The sequence below is a fragment of the Mytilus californianus genome, unplaced genomic scaffold, assembly GCF_021869535.1.
Source record: "Mytilus californianus isolate M0D057914Y unplaced genomic scaffold, xbMytCali1.0.p SCAF_15, whole genome shotgun sequence".
Lineage (NCBI taxonomy): Eukaryota > Metazoa > Mollusca > Bivalvia > Mytilida > Mytilidae > Mytilus > Mytilus californianus.
In genome coordinates this window covers 513,759-524,306 of record NW_026262637.1, presented here as the reverse complement: position 1 = coordinate 524,306, position 10,548 = coordinate 513,759, and the positions used below count along the sequence as shown (strand labels likewise).

Here is a 10,548-nt window from a genome sequence, read left to right as displayed (position 1 = left end):
TTCTCATTGACGGACCCAACAACAGACTTGACAAAGAGAGATATGGTTATACCTGGTGTAAAGAGAGTTTTCTCATTGACACACCTAACAACAGACTTGGCAGAGAGAGATAGGGTTATACCTGGTGTAAAAAAGAGTGTTCTCATTGACGGACCCAATAAAAGACTTGACAGAGAGAGATAGGGTTATACCTGGTGTAAAGAGAGTGTTCTCATTGACGGACCCAACAACAGACTTGACAGAGAGAGATAGTGTTATGTCTGGTGTAAAGAGAGTGTTCTCATTGACGGACCCAACAACAAACTTGACAGAGAGAGATATAGGGTTATACCTGGTGTAAAGAGAGTTTTGTTCTCATTGACGGACCATACAACAGACTTGACAGAGAGACATAGGGTTATACCTGGTGTAAAAAGAGTATTTTCATTGACGGACCCAACAACAAACTTGACAGAGAGGGTTAGGGTTATACCTGGTGTAAAGAGATTGTTCTCATTTACGGACCCAACAACAGACTTGACAGAGAGAGATAGTGTTATGTCTTGTGTAAAGAGAGTGTTCTCATTGACGGACCCAACGACAGACTTGACCGAGAGAAATAGGGTTATACCTGGTGTAAAGAGAGTGTTCTAATTCACGGACACAACAACAGACTTGACAGTGAGGACTAGGGTTATACCTGGTGTAAAGAGAGTTTTGTTCTCATTGACGGACCCAACAACAGACTTGACAGAGAGAGATACGGTTATACCTGGTGTAAAGAGAGTTTTGTGTTCATTGACGGACCCAACAACAGCTAGACTTGACAGAGAGAAATAGGGTTATACCTGGTGTAAAGAGAGTGTTCTCATTGACGGACCCAACAACAGACTTGACAGAGAGAGATACGGTTATACCTGGTGTAAAGAGAGTTTTGTGTTCATTGACGGACCCAACAACAGCTAGACTTGACAGAGAGAAATAGGGTTATACCTGGTGTAAAGAGAGTGTTCTCATTGACGGACCCAACAACAGACTTGACAGAGAGAAATAGGGTGATACCTGGTGTAAAGAGAGTGTTCTCATAGACGGACCCAACAACAGACTTGACAGAGAGAGATAGTGTTATGTCTGGTGTAAAGAGAGTGTTCTCATTGACGGACCCAACAACAGACTTGACAGAGAGAGATATGTTTATACCTTGTGTAAAGAGAGTTTTGTTCTCATTGACGGACCCAACAACAGACTTGACAGAGAGACATAGGGTTATACCTGGTGTAAAAAGAGTATTTTCATTGACGGACCCAACAACAAACTTGACAGTGAGGGTTAAGGTTATACCTGGTGTAAAGAGATTGTTCTCATTTACGGACCCAACAACAGACTTGACAGAGAGAGATAGTGTTATGTCTTGTGTAAAGAGAGTGTTCTCATTGACGGACCCAACGACAGACTTGACAGAGAGAAATAGGGTTATACCTGGTGTAAAGAGAGTGTTCTAATTCACGGACACAACAACAGACTTGACAGTGAGGACTAGGGTTATACCTGGTGTAAAGAGAGTTTTGTTCTCATTGACGGACCCAACAACAGACTTGACAGAGAGAGATACGGTTATACCTGGTGTAAAGAGAGTTTTGTGTTCATTGACGGACCCAACAACAGCTAGACTTGACAGAGAGAAATAGGGTTATACCTGGTGTAAAGAGAGTGTTCTCATTGACGGACCCAACAACAGACTTGACAGAGAGAGATACGGTTATACCTGGTGTAAAGAGAGTTTTGTGTTCATTGACGGACCCAACAACAGCTAGACTTGACAGAGAGAAATAGGGTTATACCTGGTGTAAAGAGAGTGTTCTCATTGACGGACCCAACAACAGACTTGACAGAGAGAAATAGGGTGATACCTGGTGTAAAGAGAGTGTTCTCATAGACGGACCCAACAACAGACTTGACAGAGAGAGATAGTGTTATGTCTGGTGTAAAGAGAGTGTTCTCATTGACGGACCCAACAACAGACTTGACAGAGAGAAATAGGGTGATACCTGGTGTAAAGAGAGTGTTCTCATAGACGGACCCAACAACAGACTTGACAGAGAGAGATAGTGTTATGTCTGGTGTAAAGAGAGTGTTCTCATTGACGGACCCAACAACAGACTTGACAGAGAGAGATATGTTTATACCTTGTGTAAAGAGAGTTTTGTTCTCATTGACGGACCCAACAACAAACTTGACAGAGAGAGATATAGGGTAATACCTGGTGTAAAGAGAGTTTTGTTCTCATTGACGGACCATACAACAGACTTGACAGAGAGACATAGGGTTATACCTGGTGTAAAAAGAGTATTTTCATTGACGGACCCAACAACAAACTTGACAGAGAGGGTTAGGGTTATACCTGGTGTAAAGAGATTGTTCTCATTTACGGACCCAACAACAGACTTGACAGAGAGAGATAGTGTTATGTCTTGTGTAAAGAGAGTGTTCTCATTGACGGACCCAACGACAGACTTGACCGAGAGAAATAGGGTTATACCTGGTGTAAAGAGAGTGTTCTAATTCACGGACACAACAACAGACTTGACAGTGAGGACTAGGGTTATACCTGGTGTAAAGAGAGTTTTGTTCTCATTGACGGACCCAACAACAGACTTGACAGAGAGAGATACGGTTATACCTGGTGTAAAGAGAGTTTTGTGTTCATTGACGGACCCAACAACAGCTAGACTTGACAGAGAGAAATAGGGTTATACCTGGTGTAAAGAGAGTGTTCTCATTGACGGACCCAACAACAGACTTGACAGAGAGAGATACGGTTATACCTGGTGTAAAGAGAGTTTTGTGTTCATTGACGGACCCAACAACAGCTAGACTTGACAGAGAGAAATAGGGTTATACCTGGTGTAAAGAGAGTGTTCTCATTGACGGACCCAACAACAGACTTGACAGAGAGAAATAGGGTGATACCTGGTGTAAAGAGAGTGTTCTCATAGACGGACCCAACAACAGACTTGACAGAGAGAGATAGTGTTATGTCTGGTGTAAAGAGAGTGTTCTCATTGACGGACCCAACAACAGACTTGACAGAGAGAAATAGGGTGATACCTGGTGTAAAGAGAGTGTTCTCATAGACGGACCCAACAACAGACTTGACAGAGAGAGATAGTGTTATGTCTGGTGTAAAGAGAGTGTTCTCATTGACGGACCCAACAACAGACTTGACAGAGAGAGATATGTTTATACCTTGTGTAAAGAGAGTTTTGTTCTCATTGACGGACCCAACAACAGACTTGACAGAGAGACATAGGGTTATACCTGGTGTAAAAAGAGTATTTTCATTGACGGACCCAACAACAAACTTGACAGTGAGGGTTAAGGTTATACCTGGTGTAAAGAGATTGTTCTCATTTACGGACCCAACAACAGACTTGACAGAGAGAGATAGTGTTATGTCTTGTGTAAAGAGAGTGTTATCATTGACGGACCCAACGACAGACTTGACAGAGAGAAATAGGGTTATACCTGGTGTAAAGAGAGTGTTCTAATTCACGGACACAACAACAGACTTGATAGTGAGGACTAGGGTTATACCTGGTGTAAAAAGAGTTTTGTTCTCATTGACGGACCCAACAACAGACTTGACAGAGAGAGATACGGTTATACCTGGTGTAAAGAGAGTTTTGTGTTCATTGACGGACCCAACAACAGCTAGACTTGACAGAGAGAAATAGGGTTGTACCTGGTGTAAAGAGAGTGTTCTCATTGACGGACCCAACAACAGACTTGACAGAGAGAGATACGGTTATACCTGGTGTAAAGAGAGTTTTGTGTTCATTGACGGACCCAACAACAGCTAGACTTGACAGAGAGAAATAGGGTTATACCTGGTGTAAAGAGAGTGTTCTCATTGACAAACCCAACAACAGACTTGACAGAGAGAGATAGGGTTATACCTGGTGTAAAGAGAGTGTTCTCATTGACGGACCAAACAACAGACTTGACAGAGAGAGATAGTGTTATGTCTGGTGTAACTAGAGTGTTCTCATTGACGGACCCAACAGCAGAATTGACAGAGAGAGATAGGGTTATACCTGGTGTAAAGAGAGTGTTCTTATTGACGGACCCAACAAAAGACTTGACAGAGAGAGATACGGTTATACCTGGTGTAAAGAGAGTGTTCTCATTGACGGACCCAACGACAGACTTGACAGAGAGAGGTAGGGTGGTTATACCTGGTGTAAAGAGAGTGTTCCCATCGACGGATCTAACAACAGACTTGACAGAGAGAGATAGGGTTATAACTGGTGTAAAGAGAGTTTTGTTCTCATTGACGGACCCAACAACAGACTTGACAGAGAGAGATAGGGTTATACCTGGTGTAAAGAGAGTTTTGTTCTCATTGACGGACCCAACAACAGACTTGACAGAGAGAAATACGCTTATACCTGATGTAAAGAGAGTTTTTACTCATTGACGGACTCAACAACAGCTAGACTTGACAGAGAGAGATAGGGTTATACCTGGTGTATAGAGAGTGTTCTCATTGACGGACCCAACGACAGACTTGACAGAGAGAGGTAGGGTGGTTATACCTGGTGTAAAGAGAGTGTTCCCATTGACGGACCCAACAACAGACTTGACAGAGAGAGATAGGGTTATACCTGGTGTAAAGAGAGTTTTGTTCTCATTGACGGACCCAACAACAGACTTGACAGAGAGAGATAGGGTTATACCTGGTGTAAAGAGAGTTTTGTTCTCATTGACGGACCCAACAACAGACTTGACAGAGAGAGATACGGTTATACCTGGTGTAAAGAGAGTTTTTTTCTCATTGACGGACTCAACAACAGACTTGACAGAGAGAGATACGGTTATGCCTGGTGTAAAGAGAGTTTTGTTCTCATTGACGCACCCAACAACAGCTAGACTTGACAGAGAGAAATAGGGTTATACCTGGTGTAAAGAGAGTGCTCTCATTGACGGACCCAACAACAGACTTGACAGAGAGACATAGGGTTATACCTGGTGTAAAAAGAGTATTTTCATTGACGGACACAACAACATACTTGACAGAGAGGGTTAGGGTTATACCAGGTGTAAAGAGATTGTTCTCATTTACGGACCCAACAACAGACTTGACAGAGAGAGATAGTGTTATGTCTTGTGTAAAGAGAGTGTTCTCATTGACGGACCAAACAAAAGACTTGACAGAGAGAAATAGGGTTATACCTGGTGTAAAGAGAGTGTTCTAATTCACGGACACAACAACAGACTTGACAGTGAGGACTAGGGTTATACCTGGTGTAAAGAGAGTTTTGTTCTCATTGACGGACCCAACAACAGACTTGACAGAGAGAGATACGGTTATACCTGGTGTAAAGAGAGTTTTGTGTTCATTGACGGACCCAACAACAGCTAGACTTGACAGAGAGAAATAGGGTTATACCTGGTGTAAAGAGAGTGTTCTCATTGACGGACCCATCAACAGACTTGACAGAGAGAGATACGGTTATACCTGGTGTAAAGAGAGTTTTGTGTTCATTGACGGACCCAACAACAGCTAGACTTGACAGAGAGAAATAGGGTTATACCTGGTGTAAAGAGAGTGTTCTCATTGACAAACCCAACAACAGACTTGACAGAGAGAGATAGGGTTATACCTGGTGTAAAGAGAGTGTTCTCATTGAGGGACCAAACAACAGACTTGACAGAGAGAGATAGTGTTATGTCTGGTGTAACTTGAGTGTTCTCATTGACGGACCCAACAACAGACTTGACAGAGAGAGATAGTGTTATGTCTGGTGTAACTAGAGTGTTCTCATTGACGGACCCAACAACAGACTTGACAGAGAGAGATAGGGTTATACCTGGTGTAAAGAGAGTGTTCTTATTGACGGACCCAACAAAAGACTTGACAGAGAGAGATACGGTTATACCTGGTGTAAAGAGAGTGTTCTCATTGACGGACCCAACGACAGACTTGACAGAGAGAGGTAGGGTGGTTATACCTGGTGTAAAGAGAGTGTTCCCATCGACGGACCTAACAACAGACTTGACAGAGAGAGATAGGGTTATAACTGGTGTAAAGAGAGTTTTGTTCTCATTGACGGACCCAACAACAGACTTGACAGAGAGAGATAGGGTTATACCTGGTGTAAAGAGAGTTTTTTTCTCATTGACGGACTCAACAACAGCTAGACTTGACAGAGAGAGATAGGGTTATACCTGGTGTATAGAGAGTGTTCTCATTGACGGACCCAACGACAGACTTGACAGAGAGAGGTAGGGTGGTTATACCTGGTGTAAAGAGAGTGTTCCCATTGACGGACCCAACAACAGACTTGATAGAGAGAGATAGGGTTATACCTGGTGTAAAGAGAGTTTTGTTCTCATTGACGGACCCAACAACAGACTTGACAGAGAGAGATAGGGTTATACCTGGTGTAAAGAGAGTTTTGTTCTCATTGACGGACCCAACAACAGACTTGACAGAGAGAGATACGGTTATACCTGGTGTAAAGAGAGTTTTTTTCTCATTGACGGACTCAACAACAGACTTGACAGAGAGAGATACGGTTATGCCTGGTGTAAAGAGAGTTTTGTTCTCATTGACGCACCCAACAACAGCTAGACTTGACAGAGAGAAATAGGGTTATACCTGGTGTAAAGAGAGTGTTCTCATTGACGGACCCAACAACAGACTTGACAGAGAGAGATAGGGTTATACCTGGTGTAAAGAGAGTGTTCTCATTGACGGACACAACAACATACTTGACAGAGAGGGCTAGGGTTATACCTGGTGTAAAGAGAGTGTTCTCATTGACGGACCCAACAACAGACTTGACAGAGAGAGATAGTGTTATGTCTGGTGTAAAGAGAGTGTTCTCATTGACGGACCCAACAACAGACTTGACAGAGAGAAATAGGGTTATACCTGGTGTAAAGAGAGTGTTCTAATTGACGGACCCAACAACAGACTTGACAGTGAGGACTAGGGTTATACCTGGTGTAAAGAGTTTTGTTCTCATTGACGGACCCAACAACAGACAGCTAGTTGTCTCATTGTCACTCATACCACATCTTCTTATTTATATTAACAGAGAGAGATAGGGTTATATCTGGTACAACTCTCCACAAGAGACCAAATGACACAGACATTAACAACTAAAGGTCACCGTACGCACTTCAACAATGAGTAAAACCCATATCGCATAGTCGGCTATAAAAGGCCCCGAAATGACAAATGTTAAACAATTCAAACGAGAAAACTAACGGCCTGATTTATCTACAAAATAATGAACGAAAAACAAATATGATATACAGCATTGTTCTCATTGACGGACCCAACACCAGACTGGACAGAGAGGGCTAGGGTCATACCTGGTGTAAAGAGAGTTTGTTCTTATTGACGGACCCAACAACAGACTTGACAGAGATGGCTAGGGTTATACTTTGTGTAAAGAGAGTTTGTTCTCATTGACGGACTCAATAACAGACTTAACAGGGAGAGGTAGGGTTATACCTGGTGTAAAGAGAGATTGTTCTCATTAACAGACTCAATAAGAGACTTTGTAAAGGGGGCTAGGGTTATATCTGGGGAGTTTTGTTCTCATTGACGGGATCAATTACAGACTTCACAAGGGTGCCAGGGTTATACGTTGTATAAAGAGAGTTTATTTTTGTCGATAATTATGTGATTATTACAAGTACTAAGACGACAGCCTCCTGCCCCACTCACTTCCCCACCCACTACGTACCGCCGAAGTCAATGTGCCTTTATTTGAACCTATGTAAATGTAAGATTTATCAATGTAATTAAAGTTTTCAGCTTTATCTAAACACCAAATCAAACAGGATGATGAACTGTTAAAACGCCATTAAAATAAAAACTGGAATTGATCCAATATGTAAGATTAAGGTCATTTAAAACTATTTGAGATGGATCAAATTTGAGAGAAAGACAATCACATATTTGTCATCGATATGAAAAAAATAAACGAACTTCAATTCTACTTCCCATGCAAATTAAATTCTTTGAAATAACATTCAACGTCAAAGTAGTGTTTTATCATTGAAAATTAAGTTAATAACAAATTAATGTTTTCGAATTATAGATCGCAGTTCAGATATATATGTCACAGTATTTTAGTATACCGTATTTTTTAAAGCATTTTATTTTGATCGAACATTATAAATGTAACAACCGACTAAAGATTTTCTTTAGCTCATATTGTTTTTGTAGTGAATGTGTTCTCTAGAGATAGATTGAATAGTCCTTCATATTGTTTTTGTATTGAATGTGTTCTCTAGAGGTAGTTTGAATAGTTCTTCATATTGTTTTTATAGTGAATGTGTTCTCTAGAGGTAGTTTGAATAGTCCCTCATATTGTTTTTGTAGTGAATGTGTTCTCTAGAGGTAGATTGAATAGTCCTTCATATTGTTTTTGTAGTGAATGTGTTCTCTAGAGGTAGTTTGAAAAGTTCTTTATATTGTTTTTGTAGTTAATGTGTTCTCTAGAGGTAGTTTGAATAGTCCTTCATATTGTTTTTGTAGTGAATGTGTTCTCTAGAGGTAGTTTGAATAGGCCTTCTTATTGTTTTTGTAGTGAATGTGTTCTCTAGAGGCAGTTTGAATAGTCCTTCATATTGTTTTTGTAGTGAATGTGTTCTCTAGAGGTAGTTTGAATAGTCCTTCATATTGTTTTTGTAGTGAATGTGTTCTCTAGAGGTAGTTTGAATAGTCCTTCATATTGTTTTTGTAGTGAATGTGTTCTCAAGAGGTAGTTTGAATAGTCCTTCATATTGTTTTTGTAGTGAATGTGTTCTCTAGAGGAGGTAGATTGAATAGTCCTTCATATTGTTTTTGTAGTGAATGTGTTCTCTTGAGGTAGTTTGAATAGTCCTTCATATTGTTTTTGTAGTGAATGTGTTCTCTAGAGGTAGTTTGAATAGTCCTTCATATTGTTTTTGTAGTGAATGTGTTCTCTAGAGGTAGTTTGAATAGTCCTTCATATTGTTTTTGTAGTGAGTGTGTTCTCTAGAGGTAGTTTGAATAGTCCTTCATATTGTTTTTGTAGTGAGTGTGTTCTCTAGAGGTAGTTTGAAAAGTCCTTCATATTGTTTTTGTAGTGAATGTGTTTCTCTAGAGGTAGTTTGAATAGTCCTTCATATTGTTTTTGTAGTGAATGTGTCTCTAGAGGTAGTTTGAATAGTCCTTCATATTGTTTTTGTAGTGAATGTGTTCTCTAGAGGTAGTTTGACTAGTCCTTCATATTGTTTTTGTAGTGAATGTGTTCTCTAGAGGTAGTTTGACTAGTCCTTCATATTGTTTTTGTAGTGAATGTGTTTCTCTAGAGGTAGTTTGAATAGTCCTTCATATTGTTTTTGTAGTGAATGTGTCTCTAGAGGTAGATTGAATAGTCCTTCATATTGTTTTTGTAGTGAATGTGTTCTCTAGAGGTAGTTTGAATAGTCCTTCATACTTAATACACGTATTCAAAGACAGTTTCATAATAGAAACAATTGTGTAAAAGATATACCTAAAAGTACAAGATAAATAAAATAGCACACTATGTTGAAGCATATTTGATTGCTCGCCAAATTATGACAATGAGTATATTGAACTTTGAAAGATAGTTAATTCTATGGTAAATAGTCAAATAACAAGTACACAAGAATAAGTCGAGGAAGCTGAAGAAGGATAACCATGTACCAATAACACTTTCTTAAAAAGATAGGGCACAACATCTGGTATATCCTATTACACAACATCTGGTATATCCTGCTCTGGGCACAACATCTGGTATATCCTGCTCTGATTTTGAACACATATATAATAGATTAGAACCTAGGTGAATGTTGCCTTGACGATCCGCAAACCTTACTCTAGGTAGATACACATTTGAGCTAATTAGTGTAACATATGGGCTATCATGAGATATGTTACGTTTGGGCCAATGACAAGTCCACACTTGGGCTTAGTTTCAAAGTTTCATTTGGGCTAATCCTCCATTATACAGGTAAATTACAGGTATCATATCTATATTTTAATTATATATTAATATTTGATATGTAATTATAAATGACATTATTTTTATAACTCGTTCATGTTGAATGTACCCTTCAGTTTGACAAACAGTGTCTGCTCCTGCTCGACACGGTGAGGTGGAAGTGGGATTTTGAGCAAGATGAGTTTTATAGCACTAAATAACTTTTTGTTAACTATGTATAATGTGTAGATAACAGCTAGTCTTAGACATAAAAAGTACACACAATGGATTGTTCTCAAAGATTGGTTGTTGCCCGGAATTTAAAACGAACGGCCTTTTAAAACTGTAATCTTCTGATATCAACTCAAACTCGTAAACGTTTTTAAAATTATTCATAAGTGATATTTTATATATTTTATATCAAATACTACTACTGATATAAATAACTTTATTTCTGCAATTTACTTGTTCATGGTAGAAAAATTTATTAAGCCTAAATGTAAATTTGACCACAAAAATTTTAGCCTAAATGATACCATAGTCACGGTTATGATTTTGAACAGATATATCATGTTAA

General features: G+C 39.7%; 1 long non-coding RNA gene across 2 annotated transcripts; it reads left to right on the top strand.

Moving 5' to 3' along the window:
• Positions 1–8,360: 8,360 nt before the first annotated feature.
• On the top strand, positions 8,361–9,454 carry LOC127725157 (uncharacterized). Of its 2 annotated transcripts, XR_007992785.1 has the most exons (4): positions 8,361–8,450; positions 8,503–8,554; positions 8,870–8,973; positions 9,390–9,454. It is a non-coding gene; the product is annotated as an uncharacterized LOC127725157 (long non-coding RNA). The 2 variants fall into 2 exon arrangements; XR_007992786.1 differs by lacking the exon at positions 9,390–9,454 and having other exon boundaries at positions 8,363–8,398; positions 8,870–9,004.
• The last annotated feature ends 1,094 nt before the right edge of the window (positions 9,455–10,548 follow it).